This window comes from Castor canadensis, chromosome 14, assembly GCF_047511655.1.
Source record: "Castor canadensis chromosome 14, mCasCan1.hap1v2, whole genome shotgun sequence".
NCBI classification, from domain to species: domain Eukaryota; kingdom Metazoa; phylum Chordata; class Mammalia; order Rodentia; family Castoridae; genus Castor; species Castor canadensis.
The window spans coordinates 92,699,846-92,725,960 of NC_133399.1; the positions used below are offsets into that span (position 1 = coordinate 92,699,846).

The 26,115-nt window shown below is 36.8% G+C and overlaps 1 protein-coding gene across 7 annotated transcripts in view; it reads right to left on the reverse strand.

Moving 5' to 3' along the window:
• The window catches only part of Palld (palladin, cytoskeletal associated protein), a 383,132-nt gene that overhangs the window by 280,666 nt on the left and 76,351 nt on the right, over positions 1 to 26,115 (reverse strand). The window contains exon 1 of one of the 7 annotated variants that reach the window (XM_074055019.1): positions 14,040 to 14,214. The exons of the other annotated variants lie outside the window; for them this stretch is intronic. The gene's annotated coding sequence lies outside the window, so the exon portion shown is untranslated. Of the gene's footprint in view, positions 1 to 14,039; positions 14,215 to 26,115 lie in introns of those variants that run through there. 7 annotated transcript variants of the gene reach the window in all.

Here is a 26,115-nt window from a genome sequence, read left to right on the forward strand (position 1 = left end):
GAAAGTCATGAACTCATCAGGATTGTGGATTTGCTTTTGGATGTTCTAGAGCTACTGTTAGGCTTTGGAGCCTCTGATGTATTCTTATCCAGCAAAGAATGGATTCTCACATCTCTAAACCAGGTTGTGCAATTGCTGAGGCTTTGCTTTTTTTTAATATCCCAATTGTGTCCTTTTTTTTTTTTTTTGCCGGCTTTCCACCTATATAATTTTTAAAATTTTTTATTTTGTTATTCACATGTGCATACAAGTCTTGGGTCATTTCTCCCCCCTGCCCCCATCCCCTCCCTTACCACCCACTCCACCTCCTCCCTCTCCCCCCCCTCAATACCCAGCAGAAACTATTTTGCCCTTATTTCTAATTTTGTTGTAGAGAGAGTATAAGCAATAATAGGAAGGAACAAGGGTTTTTGCTGGTCTGTTACTTTAAACTAACCTGAGTAAGCAGATTATTGAACAATGCATTATCATTCCTGTTTTTATAAATCAGGAAGCAGAGGGTTGAATCTGTTCAGAGAAAAGTGGGAGTTTGATTTGGCTTTGTACAGGGAAGCTTTCTCAAGAGTAAACCTGAAGCCCTAAGGTGGGTTTCCCACTGTGATCCTGAGTCAGAATCATGTGGTGGGGTTGGTGGTGGTAGTAGAGGTGGTTAGTTATTTCTAACAAGCTATGTATGATATTATATACAAATAAAATTTATGAGTCATTGCTTTCTGATGATATACAAATTGAGCTAATGCCCTAGAAGCCTTTTGGAGCAAAGGTGACCAAAATGACCAATAACTAACTTGTTCACCTGGGTGCCATTCATACCCAAACCTTTCTGCCCTTAAATGAGCCATTTATCCTCCTGGGCTGGGATAGATGGTTCTTTCTGTCTCTATGTAATGTGATGTGCCTGTAGAAATATTTACTGGATCTTGTTAAATAAATAATTTAGTGAAAAGCTAGGCAGTTTGGACCTGTGTTGTAACTAAGATTATTTAAAAAATCCTAAGACAAATCCAAACTTGCAGAAAAGAAAATATTGAGACACAAGGAAATAGTAATAAATCATTGATTTCTTAATATCCTTGCATCATTTAGAAAATTATGCTAAAGACAGCTCACAGACAAGCCTGCACATTCCCTTCTCCCCAGGCAAGGTTGACATTGCATCACAGACACCAAGTCCTTCTTTAGGAGTTGGTTTTTTCTTTTTAAGGGAAACATTTCTGCCAATATTCTAGAACATGCCCATGATTGTCTTCAGAGATGACTGCAGTCATTTGTAACCTGTTTGTAACAACTTGCAGGTTTGAATTTCTTTATATTCTCCACTGGACCATGACAATGTCCTCAATATAATTATTCTGCTTTCTAAGCGAAATGCCCTGGAAATAGTTCTGATCGCCCAGTCGTGATTATTAAGGCATTACTCAAGAACTCCTGACAATTTCTGGGTTTACTTTTGTCCTAAAGTTATTTTTTTTTTTTTCTGTGGGACTGGGGTTTGAACTTAGGGCTTCACACTTGGCAAAGCAGGAGATCTACCGCTTGAGCCACACCTCCAGCCCATTTTGCTCTGGTTATTTTGGAGTTTGGAGCTGGAGTCTTGCAAACTTTGCCTGGGCTGACCTTGAACTGTGATCCTCCTGATCTCAGCCTCCCAAGTTATCTAGGATTATAGGTGTAAGTCACTGACATCCAGCAACTTTTGTCCTAAAGTTTTGATCACAACACTGCACTTATACAGAGGAATAAAAAACCAAATCCTACATAAAAATTAAAAATGGTATAAGTGATTTGCAAACTGAGGTTGTCTAGGAAATTCATCCAGGAAACGTGAATGTGAATAGAGAAGGTAATTTATGTGACAGAAGTCATGGTAATTGCTTTTGAGCAGTAGTTAAAAACCTTTTAAATTTTTATTTATTTATTTATTTATTGGTGAATATGATGACAATATATTATATGCATGCATGAAAATAGCATAATGAAACCCATTAAAATTGTTCAAAAAAGGAAAGGGAATAAGAAAGAGTAAAAAAGGAGGTGAATTTGATCAAACTACATTATACGCATGTATGGAAATATCACAATTAAATCTTTTAATAAAATTAATATGTGCTAATAATAAAATAAAATTCATGACACACACCTAGAATGTGAACATAAGCCACAAAATTGAGCCACCTATTCAAACAGTTTTTGGCACTGTCCAAGTGTATGTTTCCATACAGTCTTGCCAATTCTAGGTAGTGTTAAAATCTTCTATATACTTGCTAATCTGATAATGTATGGGATACCTTTGTGTTTAATTTATATTTCTTTCATTAGGAGTTAAGCTGAGCATTTTAATGTGATTATTTTCTATGGAACTTCCTTTTATTATCTTTTCCTAACAATTGTCCTTCTGCCTACCAATCATGCTTCAAATCCTTTTTTCCAATTATTTTTTAGTTCTTTAACTTTGCTTGTGATATAATTTTTTTCTCTTATTCAAAAATATTTAAATTTTATTAGGCTCACCTAATGACACTAGCATTTTGTTTTGTTTTATTTTGAGACAGGATATCACTATGTACCCCAGGATGACCTCAAACTCTTGATCCTACTGCCTTAGCCTAGCAAGTGCTGGAATTACAAGCATGTGCCACTGTGTTTGGTGACAGCAGCATTTTGAAAGAAGTATTAAATATAGTACACTGAGGCTTAAATAAGAGTTGACTCAAATAGATGAGATAAATATAATTTCAAAAATATCAAAAAACTATATACTTCAGCTTACTTTTTCCAACTCAGAGATAGTAAATTTTTTTTTCTTTAGAAATTATTGATTCTAGTTTTTCTTCCCTTTTTCTTTTTCTAAAGGTTTGAGTTACTCTGCACTTGGAACTGGTGAAGGAATAGACCCAACCTATATGACTTGTATTTTCATTGTCTAAGAGTACAATAAAAAATCCCAGAATCAAATGAAAATGAAATCACAACATATCAGAACATGTGGGATACAATGAAAGTGGTTCTAATAGGGAGGTATATAGCTATAAACTCCTACATTAAAAATGAGAGAGATCTTAGCTCTATAACCCAATGATGTACCTCAAAGTCTTAGAATAACAATGACAAACCAATCCTAAAATTAGCAGAAGGAAAGAAATAATCGAGATCAGAGATGAAATTGATTAACTATAAACTAAAAGAACAAAACAAAGAATCAATGAAAACAAATGTTTATACTGTCTTTGAAAGGACAGACAAAATTGGCAAACTCTTAGCCAAACTAGCCAAAAGAAAGAGAATACCCAAATTAATAAAAGGTGATATTACCATAGATACTACTGAAAGCCAATGGATTATTATACAATATTTTGAAACTTTATACGCCAATTAATTGGAAAATCTATAAGTGGATGAAGTTCTAGACACACACAACCTGCCAAAATTGAATCAAAAAATACAAAAAAAATCTCAGATCAATAATGAGCTATGAGGTTGAAATAGTAACAAAAAGTCACCCAACAAAGAAAAGTCCAGAAATGGATGTATTCACTGCTGAATTCCACCATATCTTTCAAACAGAACTATTTTCCACAAAATATAAAGGAAAGGAACACTACCAGACTCATTCTATGAAGCCATTATTACTTTGATACTCAAACCAAATAAATACACAACAAAAAAGGAAAACTGTAAGCCAGTTTTCTTGATGAACACAGTTGCAAGACCATAAAATACCTGTGCACTAAATTCAACAACACATTAAAAAGATCATATGTCATGATTAAGTTGGATTCACTCCAGGAATGCAAGGATGGTTCAATATATGCTAATATGTAACTGCAATACAGCACATAAGCAGCATATAGTACAAAAATGATATGATCATCTCAATAGATGCAGAAAAAGCCTTTGACAAAATTCAACATCTCTTCATGATAAAAGCCCTGGAAAAATTAGGAATAGAAGGATCATACCTAAACATAATAAAGCCTATATGTGACAGACCTCTGGCCAATATTACATTCAGTGTGAAAACCTGAAAGCATTCCTTCTAAAATCAGGAATGAGAAAGTTGTTCACTATCACTAATCATATTCAACTTAGTTCTTGAATTCTTAGAGTAATAAGGCAAAAGAAAGGAATAAAGGGAGATGACTAGAATAAGAAGACAAATTATTCTTATTTGTACATCATACCATCCTACTCTTGAAAGACCCTAATACTTCATCAGAAGACTCTTAGATCTGAACACTTTCAGCAAATTAGCAGAATATAAAATCATCATAGAAAATCAGTAACTTCTCTACATATCAATAATGAACAGAAATCAAGAAAACAATCCCTTTTACAATGGCCTCAAAATGTATAGACATAAACTTAACCAAAGATGTTAAAGACTTCTACAATGAAAAATACAAAGCAGTTAAGCATGAAATTGCAGAAAATACTAGAAGATGGGAAAAACCTCCTATGTTTATGGTAGGCAGAATAAATTTTGTTAAAATGGCTGCATTACCAAAAGTGATATAAAAATATCAATGCAATCTGCATCAGAATTCCAATGACTTTTTGCATAGAAATAGAAAAAAATTACAAAATTAATATGGAAATACAAGAGACCTTGAATAGCCAAAGGAATTTTGAGCAAAAAAGAGCAAGTCTGGAGGTATTACAATATCTTATTTCAAATTATACTCAGCAGAGTATTGGTATAAAAGTAGATGTAAAGGTCAATGAATAGAAAAGAAGATCCAGAAATAAGCCCAAGTAGGTACAACCATCTAATTTTTTTATGGTACTAGGGTTTAAACTCAGGGCTGCACACTTGCTAAGCAGGAGCTTTAACACTTGAGCCAATGCACTGGTTCAGGCCATCTAAATTCTTGACAAAAGTGCTAAAATGTACATTGAGGTAAAAGACAGCCTTTTAAACAAGTGGTGTAGAAGACTGGAAGTAGATCCCCATTCTTCACTCTTTAAATTGAAAAATCAATTCAAATAGATCAAAGACCTTAATGTTAGACCTCAAATTGAAACTACTAGAGGAAAATATAGGGAAAACACTTCAAGGTATAGGCATAGGCAAGGACTTTCTGAATAGGACTCCAGTAGATCAGGAACTAAGAGTAAGTATTGATAAATATGATTGCATTAACTTAAAAAGCTTCTATACAGCAAAAGAAACAATCAACAGAGTGAACAGGTCATCTCCAAAATGGGAGAAAAATCTTTGCCAGATATTCATCTGACATGGGATTATATCTAGAATCTATGAAGAACATGGAAAATTAAACAACAAAAGAGCAAATAATCCAATCAATAACTAGGCAATGTAACTGAACTTCTTCCAAATGAAGAAGTACAAATGGCTAATGAATACATGAAAAACTGTCCCAGAATGGCTATCATCAAGAAAACAAACAACACCAAGTACTGGCAAGAATGAGGGGGAAAAAATAACTTATTTGCTGCTGGAGGGAATGTAAGGTAGTTGAGCCACTATGGAAATTGGTATGGAGGTTCTTCAAGTTAAAAATAAAGCTCCCACATGATCCAACCATAGCACTCCTGGGCATAACCCAAAAGAATCAAGGTCAGCTTACTATAGAGATACCTATATACCCACGTTCATTGTGGCACTAATTATAGCAAGCACATTATGGAACCAGCCTAAGTGTTCATCAACAGATGAATGGGTAAAGAAAATGTGGTATATATACACAAAGGAGTTTCACTCATCCATAAAGTAGAATGAAATTATGTAATTTGCAGGAAAATGGATGGAACTGGAGATCACTATGTTAAGTAAAATAAACCAGTCCCACACAAACAAATATTGCCTGTTTTCTCTCATATGTGAAATCTAAGAAATAAAAAAAGAGGACATGAAAGTGAATGGGGAAAAGGAAATGTTGGAAAGGGAAGGGGAAAAGTGGGAGAGCAGAATGTGAAAGTAATAGTGGGGTGAAGTTGATTTGAGTACATTATATGTATGTATGGAAATGTCATAATGAACCCCCTTACTTTGAACAATTAATATATGCAAATAAAATTAAAGTAAAAGGTAAAACTCCTGAAAAAAATAGAGAAATAACTCAGGAATTACAGCCCTAACCTATCTGTGCCGTCCATGCCCCATTCTTATTCTCCTAGGCTGACATATCCAAAAGTAATGTCTTCAGGCTTTTGTCTCTGTGCATTCATGATGGATGCACTCATACAAGTGATGAGAGGCCTGCCTACATGCAAACACAGTTGGTTCAGTCAACAGCCTCCTCCAGGACCAAAACCTTAGTTACTGACTTTCTTACCTTTAAGGCCCATTTCAAATTTAGCTACAGTAAGATTCCCAAGGAATAATTATTCACTTCCTCAATGATGTTTCTGTAGTATTTGGTTCAGAGATCTCTACAGCACATAAGGTAGATTACAATGTAATGTACAAATGCATCACTCTCCATTGACTATGAGCATCTTATAGTAGAACTGTGTAACATTCATCCACAAAACTCAGCATAGGCTTTGCCACACAGTAGGTACTCAAGACACTTTTCTGGAGTGTGCATAAAATCTATAAACTTAACTTAAATGGGTGATGAAATAGTATACCCAGCACACCAAAACCTCTTATTAGAGTTGCATCTATAATAAAAGATGTGTGATACAGATTGTTTTTGTGATAACCAAAAGTAAGGTCTTTTGTTGAGTACACAATAATAACACACTGTGGCAGATTTTTATTCTTAGTTTCTCATATTGTGCACCTTCACAACTAAGTTCATATTGTTTTCACTCTCAAGAGCCAAGAACATTGTCACACTGCCTTGTTTCTCTATAATGAGTTAACACATTTATTCCATATAACCACACTTCACAAAGTGAAAACTGCTAACATGTATAGAGAGGCATGTCATTTTGGCATCAAAATGACAGTGCACTTATTTTAACAAATACTCATCTGTGTAATTATACCTAATAAGCGTCTTGGTCAAAAGCTTCAAAGCTTTTTAGGCATTTATAGTAAATGATGTGATTTTGTGGAGGAAAGAAGATCCCTGGGGGGCTACAACGCCATGCACTTCTGGCGTCATCCCATCTGGTCATTATGTAGCACAGATCTTCTCCATAAATCATCATGCTTTGGAAGAATAAGTATCTCATTTAGACTTTCCAAAACATAGCAGTGTTGAGAAAGTTAAAGTAGTCTGGTATTTTATAGGTTCTAGACATGCACACTAATATTGCATTGTTAAACACTAATAGTTGGTATTGTTAAAGGATCCAAATAGTTGATGCAATAAAGACTGCAAATAACCTCAAGCCCCATCACAATTCATCCTCCTGGAGGTCAAGGACAGATAAACATTCATTGTAGGTCTTTAATGACATCAAGTCAATTTATCTAATCCATGGTCTTTTGCTCATTTATCATTCACTTGGGAAAATGAATTCCACAATGATTCCTTCAAATGCATTTGACCTTGAGCTGTGAAATGGATAATTCATTTACTTAGAATAGATAATTCTCCAAGAAGAGTCTATTCATTGGGATTCTTTTAGAAAGTCATTAGCCCAGCAAGTCTGATAATTCCACAGGGAGTTAGTTATGTTAACCCTGCCCTTGACCTACTATCTACTTGAATGTAATGCAGATTAAAACTGAATTTGGTATAGTTTCAAACACTACAGGGATGTCTCTGGAGACATAAGCTGTAAGGCATTACTGGCAGATTTCAGAAACATAAAAACAGTCAGTCATTTGTATATAAAAATCATCGGCAGCTGCATGTAAAATCCTCACAAAAAAACCACTGTATGCTCCTTTGTAAGGTATCCCAACTGAGGGCCAGAGAGGTTAGACCAGCTGACTAAGATCACAGAACAGAACCAGAATTCAGTTCCAAGTTGTTCTGACTACAAATGCCTGACCTTTCTACTTAAATGGGTGGTGGAATGGTATCAACACACTGGTTTTATTTAGCTGTATATAAGAATATGGAGAAAGAGTTCATTTCCTGGGGTGCAGACATTTGATTCGTATTTATTTTGTAGGACACTGTCTCCTCTTACACTTTTATTCCTTTATTCCACCCTTTGCTACTAACTGATAGGTGAATTCCACCTCAGACAAAGTCTAACACTATCCTTACCTTTCCTCTCTTTTTCAAAGCTGGCCAGTTGTTTTAAAAAGTGAAGAACCCAGGACTCGGTGTTGTGGTTTACAGCTGTAATGACAGCCACTCTGAAGGCAGAGATGAGAGGATCCTGATTCCACGTCAGAGGAAAAAAGTTAGTGAGCCCCTATCTCAAACACAAGCTGGGTGTGGTGGTGCATACCTGTGGTCCCAGCTACTCGGAAGGTAGAATAACATTTCTAGGTTAGCTGAGGCAAAGTTAGCTTAAGCCCCTATCTGAAAAACAAACTAAAAGCAAAGAGGACTAGAGGTATGGCACAAGTAATAAGGGTCCTGAGTTAAATTCCCAGGACCAGAAAATAACCTTTATTTTCTGATGGGCTCTGTTTCTTCTAATTTAATTTGCTATTTCAAGAGTTTTCCTAATCATAACTGACAAATGTAAAAGAGTCAATAATAATACATTTTATGTAATAAAACCAAGGGGTCATCAATGTCCCAAGCTGTGAAACCACCCAGATGACCCCTTACTCACACCCTCCAGTAAACTCTCTAAAGAAATATCTTTTCATAAGCACTGTGTTTATGAAAGGCAATAATTAAGAAACCACTGTTTATATCTTAGATTTTTCATCATTACAATGGTATAGAACCATGCCAGATAATCATGTGAGCAAAGAAGGCTTTGCTTCAGAGATTCAGTGATACATCTGTTCACTGACAAGTGGACATCACTTTTTAAAATGGAGGATGTCCTTCATTCTGTTCCACGGAGGTGCATATTTTCATATGATTTTCTGGATGACCAATTTTCTTGTGGAGTCCTTCCACTTTCTGTCCTCCTTTAGTTTCTGGGCTAGATGGATAACTTGCTCAGAGACCCTAGTGAGAAAGTCTGAGATTTCATGTGGAAGAAGGCATGTACTTTTGATCTGAATTTCAAAGCTACATTATTGATTATCCATGGTTTTATCTGGACTTTCTTCTCCTTTTTGCATGGTTATTGGTAATCTCTCTACTAAACAAAGTCTTTTTCTTGGCTGAACAGACATATACGGAGTAGAAGGGGAGCCAAGGACTCTCTCTTACTCTTTAATTAGCACAAATGTAGCAGAAGGAGCTGGAGTAAATAGCCCACTATATTTGAAAGAATCCAAGAAACTTTGTGTTGAAAAAAAACTTAATAAAAGAGATGAGAATTTATAAGCATGAAGAGGGGGAGCCATATGACAATATTAGATTAAATGAACCATAAACATTAAAAAATGTATTACCATTACTTAAAAAAATCCAACAGAATCTATAAAGTAAAATTTATAGAGATTTTTTGGGAACCAATCATTTTACTGTGTGCTATATCTCAGTTTCTTGTAACAATTTTTGCATAGTTGACTTTTTTTTTTTAAAGGAAAAGGGCAATTATGCTGCATTTTATTCAACTGTAAATCTCTGAAGCAAAGCCTTAGTTCACGTGATTATCCAGCATGGTTCTAGACATGTAAGACTCTTCAAAATTTTATAGCACCAATCTGTCAGGACAATGACCTAGATTCCTCTTCAAGTTTGGTCCTGTAAGACTTGTCCCACACACTATAATAGCATTATTCTTTATAACTTGGCTTCTACACAGATTAGGCTAAAGTGAGCTTATTATTTTTTTTTTAGTACTTAAAATTGCTACCTTAAAAAAGAGTGATACAAATACAAGGAATACATCAAAATGAAAGAATTAGTGTCAAAAAGCTAAATAAAATAGACATTTTAACTTGATCACTTGACTTGATGATCTCCATGCAGTGGAGTTGCCGAATTTTAGAAACAGCTGTATTTATTAATTTTTATATTCATTTTCTTTTTTGGTGGTAATGGGTAATGGGGAACTCAGGGCCTTGTATTTGCTAGGCAAGTACTCTACCACTTGAGTCACGCCCTCCAGCATGTTTTTTTTTAGTTATTTTTCAGAAAGGATCTCTCACTTTTTCCCCGGAGTTGGTCTTGGACTACAATCCTCCTACCTATGCCTCTTATTAAGCCAAGATCATAGGCTTGAACCACATGCCACCATGCTCAGCTTGTTGGTTGCAACGGTGTCTTGCTATTTCTTTCCCAAGCTGACTGTGAATCACAATCCTCTTGATCTCTGCCTCCTAAGTATCTGGGATTACAGGTGTGCTTCACTATGTCTGGTCCTAATTTTTATATTCATTTTCTACTGATTCATTTTCAATGCACATCTGCTTAGCATAAGTTAAATAGCTCCTGAAGTCTCAAAGTAAAAATACTTCCACATGCTGTAGGCCCTGAGTAAAATTTCTCTTGATTTGGGAAGATTTCTCTTGATTTTTTTTCCCTATAAATTTAGTTCTCATATATATGTTTTCTATGTTATAAGAGAGCTAGGGACACGAGACTAGTTCTCTTATATTTAAGGTCACAGGACTCTTCTTCATGACCTCTTCAAGTCCACAGAAATTCTTAAAAGTACTAACAGTAGCATTTCCATGGCTTATTTCACTCATCCATACTATTTTGGAAATTTCTCAAATAAATATGTGACTTTTTGGGATTATATTACTTTAAAGGGAATACTTTAAAAGTTATTCCCTTTTCTCCAAAGGAAACATTCAATATTTCCTAAGGACTAAATTAAGAACAGAATAGTCAGTCATTATCATAAAAGAAAATCTAATGAAGATCTTTTAGGAAAGAGAAAGTCATAAGACTTTTGGTCAGGAATTTTACACTGAAAGTCATCTAGTTTTGAAATTTCTAAAAGCATGGTTACAAAGATATACTAATATTCTATAGAAATAGAGTTAATCACATGTAAACTTTGACTTGAATGAATTTCTCAGGTTACACTCAGGAATCTATCATGATAAACATGGTGGCTATTTTTTATTGAGTGTCTCTGATAGATCAGGTTATAATATATACCTACATATCTAATTCTCACACTGAGTTTGTAGTGTGGTATTATGACCCTCTTTTCATAAATTGGGAAATCCAAAGGATAAGGACCCCCTTAGCTAAATGATGAACATCTGGCTCACTGGAACTTGAGTCCATCATCTGATTGTAAAACCCCATGTTCTGTGTACCTCATCATGCAGTCTCACAGTATTGCTGCAATCTCTCTAATGCCATCATGTGGGAGGAGACAGTTTCAGTATCTCTCCTGGCAAGAAGCTGAAAGGGTCTAAGACAACAGTTTGATAGAAAGGACACATATACTAGTTTTCCTTCTGAGTAAAGACCAAATGCTCTTTTTTTTTTTTTTTTTTTTGGTGGTACTGGGGTTTAAACTCAGGACTTCATGTTTGCCAGGCAGGTGCTCTACAGCTTGAGCTACTCTGCCAAGCCTCTGAATGCTCTTCATCACCTATTTCAACCCACTCACTGCATGATGTTCTTCTGCCTATTTGAGCTGAAGTATAGATCACTTATTATAAATTAGGCCAGTTATTACCAAGATCTTCATGTATACCATAGATACCTCCTAGAAGCCCTGCCAGTCTCTTGCACATCCTCTTCCTGGCATTCCAGGATAGGTCCCAGAAATCATTCCTTATTCCTACTGGAGTAACAAAATTCAAAATGCTATATACCTACTACTTGGCACTAAATATTTGATTTTTAAATGGACAACATAAACAAAAATAGATTAGTGTGGTGCCATTGTTATATAGAAAGTAAGTGCTATCTTTGAGGATTTCTGATGCCATTTTAGTAAGGCAGTGCTAGCTGGTCTGAATTTTTCTGAGGAAGAGAGCTATGCATTGGACAAATGCTTAGATATCCTTTAGGTATCACTAGACTTTTGTGGAACCATTAAGACTTCTGGTCAACCTGTGAAAGGTTGCCAGTCTTGGAAGGTTTGGAAATTATATCATCATATGACATTTTGTGCAAATGGACTGGGTTTTACACTCAGGTTGACATGAAGCCAACTAGAGGTAGCACACATATATGCTGAAAGGAAACAAAGTGGATCATGAGAAAAAGGATCAGTTGTGAGTTCTCAGAAACCTTCAAGAATTTAAACCTTTCTCATTCTTGGCACGGGCAGAGGGCCCATTAGGCTGGATTCTCTCTTGCAAAGGAGGCTCAGATAATATCCGGATTACAATGATATTTAGCAACTATGCCTTTCATTCTTAAGAACTCCCTAACTTCCCTTTCCTCTCTGTGATATAAAGTGTCAGCTCTGAGCAGAAATTTCAACCTTTTCCTCTCTTTCTTGAGCTTTCAAATATGAAGAGGGAAAAGGGGTGTGTGTGTGTGTGTGTGTGTGTGTGTGTGTGTGTGTGTGTGTGCTGGGAGGTAGGAATGGACAGTTCAGACTTGTTTATCCTAGGAAAGGATTTTTTAACTGCAGTGCATAGGCACTGGTAGTCACAGAAGGAAGTGGATATGGAATCACCTTAAAAAAGATGACTCAGAATTCTGACTCAGAGGGATTTGGGCCAATTTCTGATCTCATCTTGAAGCATCTTGCAGCACCTGGGCTTTCCTTGGAGGTCTCCTACCTAGACTAGGGCTTAGGCCACACCTGTCTGGCCCAGAGGGGATAAGATGACAAGAACCCTGCCTACAATGGAATGTAACTGCTCCCATTAGATCAGACATGGATCATAGAGATAACTTCTAGAAGCATAATTTATCACATATTTCAATCATGAATGACAAATTATGGCACATTAAAGCACTTTACAAGGAATAAAAACTTCGTTGCCCAGGAAACCAGCTCTGAGAAACCAGTAAGTTTATGCTTGACAGTAGCCCGTTTCGTGCTAGAAATTTCCCGTCACCTAGCATTATATAGAAACTCTACCTTTAAGTTCAACTTGTAACTCAAATGTGAAAATTCACTGCCAAGGAACGGATGAAAGTTCTGTAAATCACAAAAATCACCTCACCTAAGGCTACAAATCTATTGTATCACAGAAGAGAAAACCTGAAAGAAGAAACTGGCTGAATGAAAATAATTTACTTGAAGGGATTTCTAATAAAGCTTGAACAAGGCTATAAAAGAAAACCTTGTTCTTTCTACATAAAAAAAAACCCCTGAGTTTTGTGAAGTAACCTGAGAAGAATTATAAACAGAGTCCGATTTTAAAAGAATTTGAAGTGATTTCCTTTTCTCTGTAAAAGTCTGCAGACAAACATCTGGTGATGTCTAGGTGGTAACAAGGCTTTAGGATGCACATCTTTGCCTGCTCCCTTGAAGACTCTTAGGATAATGTCTGATTTGTAGCTCCAGGAGTTTGGCTCTGGGGATTTTTTCCACAAATCTAAACTCCCAGGGCTACTAAGGATCCTGGCAGGAATCTGGCTTAGGATCGGGGAGAAGAAAAGCAAATTTGGTGACTCAGACTTGCGTAAGCTTCTGAGAGCAGTGCTGATAGGAATGGACACTGCGAGCATTCCCAGACCCCAAATCCAACAGGGGGAGCTAGTGTGACATTCACCTTCGGAATGACTCAACCAAGTTTCTACCCAAAAGACCTTGGCCCTGGAAAAGGTATCAGGAAATGAAATTCTTATGACAGTCCTCAGAGTCTTATCTCCCACATGTGGTTCTCTCCCACTTACAGTGTGACCTTCCCACTTGAACTTCAGCTCATTCACCCTTTCTGCATTTTCCACAGCACTTTAATGAGTCACCTGAGCACTGTTAGGCCAAGTGGTGACTCTCCTCTTTGGCTAATGAGAATTCTCCTAACTCAGTAGATTCCTGTGTGGTGGGTAATGGGAGGAGGCAGTGAAATTCTTACTCTGGTAGAACTGCTGAAAGAACTGGCACAGTCAGGGAGAGGTAGATGAGAGAGGAGAGCAGCTAGCAAGGGTTACCCAGGAAAATCAGGTTTGAGAAAAAAAATGAAAAGTTGGGAAACAGGAGACGCTGACAACACTGACCTCCATAACTGCCTTCATGTCCGTTCTCCCCAGCGCTGACGCCTCCCTGAGCGTTAGCTGCCCTGGCACAGCTTGTGTTGGGCAGTCTTTCCAGAGAAATCTGGTGAGCTGTCAGCTGCTGTAGCCAAGAGGTCTGCTACTGAATGAGGTCAGCAGTTCCTTTTCTTCGATGGCGAAAGCATGTTGGTGTATTGTAGCAAACCAAATGAAAGGTGGAAAATATTTCAGTTTTTAATGCAATCATTGGACTAGCCTTCAAAGAATTTCTTCTTTGGCAATTCACTATCATCACCTTAAAAAATTTCCAAATCCCTAGACACTTGAAGACCTTGTCAACTGCCTCTACTGAAAAGCTCAGCAGATTGTTGTTTATAATAACTGACAAACTAGGGTTTTTCTACTTCAGCACTGTTGATGTTGGGGGCTGGAGATTTTTTTGTTGTGGGAGAGCCTGTCCAGGGCATTATAGTGTGTTTAGCAACATTCCAGGCCTCTATTTACTACATTTCCATACAAATCCCTTCTTAGTTGTAACAACCAAAATGTCTCTAGACTGACAAATGTCTTCTGCTGGGGAGCAAATTGAGAAGCACTGTCTGATCCAGACATCTCCAAGAAACCTGGCTTTTACAGCTTATTCACCCTTGTGTCACAAAGTGTTTCTGGCTATATCTCTTTGCCCTTGGGCAAAAGAATACAGGAGAAAATAGTCTCGATTTCCAGAAAAGAATTAATGAATTGGGAACTCTGGTAATGTGAACATATGAAGGTTTCACAGATGCTCAAATTGTCCTGGAAAACACGACCCCTTTAGAACCCTGGGAACAATAAACTATCACTAGGAACATTGTACTAGCTAATGATTAGAAATTGGGTTTGTAATTTAAATCCAGGACTGGATTTTATACTTGGACATAGGTTCAACTTACATCTCAACTTGACAAGTCTATTAATCTCTGGGTATCTCAGTTTTACCAATTCTAAGGTAAATGTAAACTTGTCTCTCTGTTTTCCCTACAATTCTGCAATGATCAGTACAGAAAAAGCTGACTGAGATAACATTAAGGGAATAGTCAATTCTGAGCTGAAAGAATCTCAAGTTTATCTCAATTGTGAGGTCAAATGATGCATCCAAAAAATGTTCTCTGTATTCTTTATTGTGGGCTTCTATATAAATTTGGAACATTTTAGGTCCTTAATGGTTTACCATGAGTTTGTGGAATACTGGTATCAAGGGATTGAGAACATCACCTTTCTTCTGGGTTTGAAATAGTACCCCAACAGGTACTAATTTCTATCTACTTGGGTAGAAAGCTATTTTTTTTTCTTCCAGATCTCTTGGGGATTGGGAGAAAAGATGTAATATATTGTGGTTCTTATAGTGCTCAAAATTCTGAGTACTTTTCAATCTCAGAGATTTCAATTTCAAAGAAAGTTATAAGCCAACTAATAACATTTAAGTAGCATATTTCCTGCAGAAACATCTACAACAGTTGACATTGCTGTGTTGAGTTTTAGGGAAAGGAGTTGATATAGCCAAGACTACCTTCCTGACATTCTACCAATATAAAGGCCCTAGATCTGATGTTTTAAAATGATATTCCACTTTGTGGAATTCACAATTCTGGTCACTTAAGAATGCTAAGAAGATTCCCTGAGTTCACTCTTAAATTGTTCTGAGAATTTGACTCACTGGAGTAATGGATAAGCCATTTTGTCCTACCCCAGGCCGAGGAGCTTTTGAGCAGTTATTGTGTCCACATGCTCCCTCACCTGGTGTCTCAGCAAACAACAGGGTGCTCATCCCACTGGCCTTGAGAACCAATGCCAGGACAGGAACACAAAGGCAGTGTCCAGCCAGGCGACTCACGCCTACAATCCTAGCTACTCAAAGAGAGAGTTCAGAGGATCACGATTTGAAACCAGCCCGGGCAAATAGTTCTCGAGACCCTATCCAAACAAACCCATCACAAAAAAGGTCTGGTAGAGTGGCTCAAGGTGCAGGCCCTGAGTTCAAGCCCCAGTAGCAAAAACAAACAAACAAACAAAAAAGCAACAAAGGCAGTGTCCACACCAAGGACAAGCTTCCCAGTCTCTCTTCTATTCCTCTTCTGTCAAAGAGTGCTTTTGTAGGCAATCAGTATTGCATAGGTGAGATACGGAATGGGTCTTATCTTTCTACTTTATAAAGAATCTTCAAGGTATTAAGTCAGTAGGGAAAAGTGGGGTTTCAAATCTCTTTTTTTCTGGGATACAGAAATCATTGATCTTTTCTTGGGTGGCAGAAACAAACTACAATACAAGTTACACTGAAACCCACACTTCCAATGTTCTCATCTGTGACATGGATTAATGTCTCTGTCCTTTCCTTTCACATGCTGACACACACACACATAAGCATGCACACATAGACATACATGGATTCTACTCTCATACACACAACTCGCAAGGATGTTGCAAGAACTGAGCATGGCTGTGAAACCACCCAGAACACTACAAAGTGTTACAAATTCAAAACTAGCACTTTTATTATGCACCACGGACAATATGTGCTGTGATTCCTACATGTTTAAGAGGCATCTCAACACACTGTTAATGTGTTACCAAATAGAAACATTTTTAAAAAGAAGCAAACCTTTTTTCTTGTCCATTACAATTTCTGTTATACTAGCTAATTTGAAATTTTGTCATAAAATTGTTTATAGTCTTATTGGAACGTGTATAAAATAGCTATCGTGAGGGAGGGTGCTCCAGTAGACATTCCAAGTAAGTGTGTACTTCTTTGCATGTGTGCATGGGTACTTTGTTGAGGGAATATTTTTGTTTACCATTGTATTCGTACAGCCTGGCCTGGAATGTTTATTAAATGAGTGAATGAAAACACACATTATATAAGAACTTTCCATCAAACAATCCTCAAGTCTCTCCATATTCTCAGTGATCTGAGATTTTCTATAACACATGGTCCACATTTGAATGCTCATACTCAGCAACACAGCTGGGTGAAACTAAAGTTTACTCATTTTTGGATGGCAGAAACAAACCACAGATTGAAATAGAAGACATTTAAACAATGTTTCTGACATGGTTGGTGATTAAGATAGAAAACAATTCTTTCGATGCTTTAAAAGTGACACTTATTTTATGTATCCCACTTTTCATTAAGCAAATCATACAAATTAAGAGTGTTAACACATGTTCTAAGGGAGGATAACCACAAAATCTAAAATGAAAAAAATGACAAAACATATAATAATTATTTTTGGTCAAGATCCAAGAAAGATGATTCATGAAAATTTTTTTAAAGATCATATTTGTTGAAGGATAGACCCAGTAAAGTTACCACCTTTGTTTTTCTACATTAGTTCTGTGTCTGTTGCTGTTCCAAATCAATCTGTGTGATAACAGTATGGTGGGTCAGTAGAGGGATGCCTACAGTTTGTGCAAATCAAGAATTTGTTAATTTCAATTACTGTAAATTTTTGCTTCACTAATTTAAAATTGTTTTTAATTTCTTGAAGAAAAAAAGATACACAAATTTAAAGGTCTCGGGGTACTATGCCTATAAGTAGATTTTACACGGTGACTTCAGATGGTGCAAAATCACATTGGCATGAAGCAAGGCAGGTGGGATGGGGATTGAAGCTGATACTTATTTGGTCTACTTCAAAATGTCAGACATTTTGTTGGCATATTATATGTTGTCTCATTAACTTTATATACTCCCATCCATAGCATTTCATGTTTCTTATTTCAGTGATTAAAATTTTGAGGCTATGAAAATATAAGTGTACTTATAATGATTGGTAGAGCTAAGACAGAAACTTTGCTTTTCTTGGTGGTGGGAATTCTACTGCCTCAATTTGGACTTGGAAGGTTGGAAAGAAGTAAAAAATAAAAGGTGATTAGACAAAGAACATGTTTGAACCATGGAGGAGGTCTCAGTGACCACTGACCAGAAGCAGAAATAGACAAAAAGCACATTGTTGGAAAAATAATAAATCATAGATATCTCAACAACTGAGATATGTAAATTTTGGTTACTTAGCCTTATATGGAAAATAAACATTTTCTTCAAGTGACTTAAATCTTGACTCAATCCTTCTTTACCCAATTTGGTCAAACTTATCAGAAGATTGTAGATCTTTCCAGATGAACTCAGACCAGGAAATTAGTGTGGTTAACAAAAGATGGTGGCACATGTAAATCTAGGACCTTACTACTCACAGTGTGGTCTACAGAGCAGCCTCAGCACTACCAGTGAACTCTGCACAAATATGGAATCACAGTCTCCAGCCAGACCTACTGAAATCAGAATCTGCCTTAGACAAACTCCTCAAGTGATTACTAAGCACATTAATGTTTGAGAAACACTGACCTAGGAGATAATGTCTTAGTTTCAGCATCATGTGTTCACTTTCTCATCCTTTTTAGATAACTATAAAGAAAATCTCACATTACTCATCTACAGCAGAAAGTTTACAAAATATTCTAGAAATAATGCCTTTGACTTCACAGCTTCTCATCTACCTCCCTTTTCACAATGTAGCACAAGAAAATAAGTCTGTATATTTAATTTTGTACATATCCTACTTGGTATGTTCTTTTGTCTCTAAAGTCTATCTGATATGTACATTAGAGCTCAAATATGCAGAAGAGAGTTTAAGTCTTACCAGGGAGGAAAAACAGGAAAGTTCACTAGAAAGTACTCTGTTTACTTTTTTGTTATTAACTCTAGTCATTTGTTTGCCCCAGTCCTTCATGGCTTTCAGTGAATGATAAAGTACTGGATCCAAATAGTGTGACTTTGTTCAACTAAGAATGGAAAGCTTCTTTCTGTGTATTCAGCACTGGCTTGCACTGGAGGCAACAATGCACATGACATATTTTCCCTCAACAAAATACCAGCAAACCACATTCAACAGCACGTTCAAATGATCATACATAACAATGAGGTGGATTTATTTGAGAGATAGAAGAATGATCTAGCCTATGCAAACCACTAAATGTAAAATACTATATTAACAGAATGAGGGATAAAATCCATATGATCATCGCAACAGATGCAGAAAAAGCACTTGACAATATCCAACATTCTTTTGTGATAACATCTCTCAATAAATTAGGTATAGAAGGTCTGTATTTTAACATAACAAAGGCTATATATCACAAGTCCACAACTACCATATGTGAAAAGCTGAGTTTTTCCTCTAAGATTAGGAAAAAAAGCAAGGATACCCATTCTTTATGTAATCCTTAAGTAATGAAGGATACATTACTTCAGTGTAATGTAGTATTAGAAGTCCTAGCCAGAGGAATTAGGCAATGGAATGTATCCTTTATCCTTAAGTAATGAAGGATACATTACTTCAGTGTAATGTAGTATTAGAAGTCCTAGCCAGAGGAATTAGGCAAGAAAAAGAAATAAAAGGCACCCAAATCAGAAAGAGCCTAGAAATAAACTCACACATACACTGTCAATTGACCTTTGACAAGGGTGTCAAAATTACACAATGGGAAAAGGACAGTTCCTTGAATAAATTTTGCTAGGAAAATGGAATATCCATATGTAGAAAAATGAAAGTGGACCTTTATTTCACACAATGTACAAAAAATAAAACCCTCAAAATAAAGACTTAGATCTGAAATGGCAAATCTACTAGAAGAAAACATAGGGACTAGTCTAGACAATAATTTTTTTTATTAAATTGAAGGCACAAGCGACAAAAACAAAAATAGATAAATGGAATTGCAACAAATTAAAAAGCTTCTGCAAAACAAAGGAAGCAGTTAACAGAGTAAAGATATAACCCACAGAATGGGGGGAAAAATTTGCAAGCCATGTATCTGATAAGAGGTTTTATCAGTATATAAGAAACTCAAAACAACTCAATAGCATAAAACCAAAAATTGAACCAACCAAACAACAACACCAAACCAAAACAACTTGGTAATAAAACAGACAAAGAACTGGAACAGTCATTACTCCAAAGCAGGCAAATGAATGGGCAGAAGTTATATGAAAAGTGCTTGATATCACTCATCATCAGAAAAGTGCAAATTGGGGTGGAGTGGACTGTGTATGCATTTGGACCCAGCTACGTGGGAGGTAGAGGTAGGAGGATTGTTGTCAGAGGCTGGCCCAGCAAAAGTATGAGACCCTATGTGTAAAGCAAAGTGAAAGCAAAAGTATGAGACCCTATTTGTAAAGAAATTGAATGCAAAGGGCTGGGGGTGTGACTGAAGTGGTAAAGTGCTTGCTTGGCAAACTCCTATCTCTGAGTTCAATTTCCAATCACAAACACACACACAAACACACAAAGTGAAAATCCAAACAATCATCAGATATCAACTCATACTTGTTAGAATAACCAAAAAAGCAAAAGGTAGAGTTGATGAGGGTGTGAAAAATGGGGATCCTTTCCCACTGTTGGGAATGTAAATTGATAAAGCTATTATGGAAAAACGGTGTGGAGTTTCCTCAAAAAATAATCACCCAGGTTACTATGGGAAATGAAATCAGTATACTGAAGGCCATTATCACATGTTCATGGCAGCATTATTCACAGTAGCCAAGATTTGGAAACAGCCTAAGTTTCTGTTGATGGATGAATGGATAGAGAGAGAGAGAGAGAGTGTGTGTGTGTGTGTGTGTGGTGAACCACATGTACAATGGTGATCCTATTATATTACCATTGCCTCCTCTCTTCATAGCCTTAGTGTAAGTGAGTAAGTATACTCTGATGTTTACAAAATGGCTAAGCTGTCTCACAACAGAGGTCTCAGAATGTAACTCCCATTGCTTCACGATTATGACTTCACACACACACACACACACACAGAACACATGTTTCTCAGAGTTAGGACAGATCAATTTATGATTTACAAGTTTATAATGGTGCACCAGCAATATACATTCAGTATTAACTTAACTGTACTTCGAACTTTGAATTTTGATCTTTTTCTGGGTTCGTGATATGTGGTATGGTGATTTCTCTTGATATCAGGTAGGAGCAGTGACCATAGCTCTCAGGTAGCCGTTCATCCATACAAGCAAACAACCCATGAGCTGCAGAGTGCTGTGCTGCCAAGCTGTGGCGCTCAGTGGGTTAGATGTATTAAGTGCAATCACTATGGCATGGTATTTTCAAATATATGATGGATTTATTGTGACATAACCCCATCATAAATTCTGAAGCCTATTTATTATTCAGCCTTTGAAAAGAAGGAAATCCAGCCAACAACTTAGATTAATCTGAAAGACATTTTGCTAAGTGAAATAAACCAGAAAGACAAATACTGCATTAAACAGCTTATAGATGGAATCTGAAAAGGTCAAACTGACAAAAGCAGAGTAGAACAGTGATCACCACGGCTGGGGGCTGGGAGTCAGGAGGAGATGGTGGTCAAATAGAACAAAGTTTCAGTTGTGGGATGAAAAAGTTCTGGAGATCTGATAATACATGGTATGGTGACTGTAGTTATAACACTGTATTGTGTACTTGAAATTTGCTGAGAGTAGATCTTAAGTGTTCTTGCCATACACACAAAAACAGTAATTATGGTTATTATGAATACGATAATAGTTTATGATAATTTCACAATGTACAGGCTTATTAAAAGGTCATATCCACTCATATACAGTTTTTATTTGTCAAAATAGGTTAGAACTCTAAATATTATTTTAAATATCAGGCAAAAACTATTCTGAAATAATTGTTTCTGTAATTATGTTCTTTAGCTACCCAATGTTAGCTTTTCCATATAAACATAATTCAGTGTTTTGTCTTTTTCTACCAAATACTTAATTTAGGGACACTTCCATCTTTAACTAGATATTTCCCACCTTTAAGTACTCAATATTACATGACTGTTTACCTACCTAGATATATGCTGATTTATAGCTACGCGTGCACTTAGGCATTGTATAATTTAAAAGGAGTTGTTGCAATATCTGAGTATTTCTGTTTTTCAAATGAAATTTCTCAAACATTCACAGATTGAAACTTAGCTATTGGATGCATTTAAAAATAATGATAGCTGATAGACCTTGATTACTTACTGAATTCCCTTTAATACCCACAATGTCTTGGAGGAAGCATTTTTTTTTTCCCCCAGTGATACTGGGGTGTGAACTCACAATCTTATACTTGCTAGGCTCTCTACCACTTGAGCCCTGTCTCCAGTCCTTTTGCTTTAAGTTTTTTTTTTTTTTTTTTCAGGTAGGGTCTCACCATCCTCCTACCTCCAACTCCAGAGAAGCTGGGTTTACAGGCATGAACCAACACATTGGCCCCAGAGGAGACATTCTTACTGCATTATATGAAGGTGTAACTGAGGCTTGGGGTGACTATGTGACTTTCAGACTGCTGGCCTCACATGGTATGACCAAATCCCATGCTATTAACCACTGTGGTAAACTACCTTGACCTCACTGTGGGAGATTTAATAGGACTTCTTAGGGATTGAAAGCAAGGTCTCCTTCAGGCAGAGGCACAGAGCTGAAGTTTATTTTGGGATTTTCTTCTTGATCCCTTCCTCTGGTCTCCATATGCTCTTTAAAAAAATTTTTTCCTATGAAAACTCTTTCCCTAGTTGGAAGTAGAAAATAGCTAGGACTTAGTTAAAACTCAAAATATTACAGAGGGCCCCATTGGAATGCCCCCAGAACAGTGTTTCTCTGAGGTTTTTTTGTTTTTGTTTTTGTTTTTGAGACAGGTCTTAATATGTAGCTCAGGATGACCTTGAACTCATGATCCTCTTGCCTCAGCCTCCTCCTGAGAGCTAGGATTACAGCAGTGATACACCACACCTGGCTCACTGAATGTCAATAGTGTGCCTCAAAGAGTGTTCTCTGCTTAAATGAGTCAGGTGAATCATGGGTTTAAAAGAAGAAACTACTTTAGTAGTTATTTTTAAAACAATTGGAATTTATCTGTCAATTGTCTATCATTTGCTTGTGTTTTTTTCTTCCACCTCCACAAACATTTCCACACTTCTATAATTTGGAACACCTATTTTGGAAATGCTCTTGTAAGGGCTAGTTGATTATAGATTAGATTTTTTTCAGAGTGCTGAGTTCATGGAGAATATACGTTCAAGGAAAATGCTGACCTTAGAAGATAACGTACAACAAACAAATGTTATTAAATGTCAAATTAAAAAGTTGGTGAATTCCAGGCCATCTTGTCTCAATAAGTACAGGTCAAGTTCAAAGAACCCTGGAAAGTAACAAGGGTCTCCATGGAGTTTCTGTAGAAAGTGAGGGGCATTTGCCTCCAGAAACAAACCTCCCCGAGCTTCCTCACTCTGCTCTGCTCAGCCCACAGCTTCACTTCACTTGTTCAGCTCTTGACTTCTCTCTTCTACTACCCATTGCTTTGAACTTGGTTCCCCTAAATTCTCTTTCTCCTCTCTTTGGCCAGGGTCCTTCAAGAACTCCCAGAACTGATTGTCTCTTTGTCCTAATGGTCAATTTATCCTCTTTCTTTTTTCAAATTACCTCTTTATGCTTTTCTCCTGTTTCCAGAACACCAAATCTTAATTAGAAAGAGAGAGACAATTACAAATACTTTTGATACATTATTAATCCTTCTTGTAAATTAAAAAAAAACAAAATTAGATCATACTAAAATGTATTGCTTTTAGTATTGTAAATAGGGTCTGCTTATTTGTGTATAAACATCACGATTATAAGAGGTCTTTCAATTTTAGAGATTTTAAAATATGAAAAAAGTATCTTGGAAACAGTGACATAGAATATTATTTTCTTCTGTATTCTCTAAGAAGCTTACATATTTTTAGAAACTTGTGTGTATATGAAAATTCTACAAATGGTTTTTCTCCAGTCATGGACCATAGATCACCTGCAATAAAGTCTGAGGCTGCTCATTAAAAATGCAAATGTCTAGGCTGGCCATGCAGGTTGACTGAAACAGAATGTTGTGGCAGGGTCTGGATAACAATATCTTTTAAGCACTTTGGATTTTTTTTGTTTGCTTGTTTTTTGTTTTGTTTTGCAGTATTGGGGTTTGAACTCAGGGCCTCATGCTTGCTAGGCAGGTGAGTTACCACTTGAGTCACTCCTCCAGCCCTTTTTGCTTTAGTTTTTTTTTTTTTTAACAGGGTGTTGTAGTTATGCCCAGCCAAGCCTGAATCACAACCCTATTTAAGCTTCCTATATAGCTGGGATGACAGGCATGCACCACTACACTCAGCTATTGGTTGAGATGAGGGAGGGGTCTCGTGAACTTTTTCCTGGGCTGGACTGAAATTTGATCCTCCCAATCTCTGCCTCTGGAGTAGCTGGGAATACAGGTGTGAGCCACTGCACCTCACTTCAGATGATTTTGATATGCAGCCAAAGAAAAGAACTCAGAGGTGGACCCCAGACCAATAGCAATGGTATCACTTGGGAGCTTCCTAGAAATGCAGAATCTCAAACCCTATTCTTAACCACTGAAGCAGAACCTGCATTTAACAAAGTGCCCATGTGACTCATAGGTATGTTGAAGTCAGACAAATATCTGAGACCAGGAGTTCTCCAAAAGTGCCTCCCACACGGGCAGCAGCTGTACTTGGAACTTGTTAGAAATGCAAATTCTAATTTTGGTGATTAAGAGGCATTAATCAACTGGTGTCTGAAGGGCTAAGTAAGTTTTTAGTCCCAGATGTTGAAATAGTAGCAAATGCAACAGTTGGGAAAATACAAGCAACAAAATGCTACTTAATGTTAATCCTCTTGTTTTGAGTCAGAAAGTGAGAATCCCATTCTAAGACTGAGGAGTTTTTCTACCTTTAATTGCTTACTCTAGCATTTCTTTTCCTGATTCTTCAGAGCATTAGTGACAAAGCCATCATGCCATTAGTTCTCTGTAGAGAACTCTCTACTGAATTCTACTTTGAAATGTCACTGGCCTCCAACTCAAATTCTGGGTGAACAGTGAGTACTTAATATTCATTTCTTTCACTTATATAAACAGGAGAGTTGCTGACGTGAAGTCTTTGGGGTGGAATGACTCACTCATTCAACTGGTTATTGATCATTTACCAAAAAATCAGATGATATTGGATGCTAATTATTTGGCGATGAGAAGCTAGTTCTTTCTCTCAAGGAGCATCGAGACCATTAGGGAGACAAACACAGCAAGTAGACAATTTCATTACAGAATGATACTTTGTATACTGCAGGCATAAAATGATTATTTCTCCTAACTATGGACTAACAGCAGTTTGTAGAAGGATTTGAGGGAGGTGAGAATAAGGAAAAAAGAGACCAGTAAGTAGTTAGGGTAGCAATTTAAGCTAGGGGCTGAGCAATGGCAAATATAGAAGGGCCGTCCATGTAAGTAGCTTCTGACACGCAGCTGTTTACAATCAGCTGTGGACTCATGGCATCCTCCAGAAGAAGTGAACTCAGGTGATTCAAAATAATTTTTTAAAAATTGACTTTGTAAGCTTTTATAGAAATCATACTTTAAACTAAAATAACTGTCTGATGCTTCACAACATGCCCTTTTTATTATCTCAGATATTGCATGACTAGATTGTTTATGCCAGTGTTATGTTTAATTAAGCACCATGGTAATATCAATGAGTCTGAAAGCCAGATGTGGCACAGATCATCCAAAAATGCAGCTATCCTGGCAAGCAGAGGACGAACCTTTCACAAAAGGGAGAAACTTCCCAGAAATTGTTTAAAAGAGCCAAACCTATGAGATTGTATTCCAAGGACAGACCAGAATAGTGATCTTGACCATGTTAGTCTCCAGAGCTTAGAAACAAGCCTTAGGGCTACCATCCCACACCAGAACTTTGTGTCTTCATACTGTTAAGAAGGGGGCCTTTATGCTTTCTGACTACAAAATGAGCAATATCAGGAAGAGGCCTCCTAGAAGCATGATTTTCTCCAGGAAGTGCTGTCCGACCTTCCTGGCCTGAGATGGTTTCTTCCCAACTCCTCCTGTTTTCTGAGAATGCTGCATCCTTCAGTCACAGCACTCATCCTTTAGGATCCTACTTACTGATTCATTACCTTTTTCCCTACTAATAAAAGCCAGAGGGTGTTATATTTACT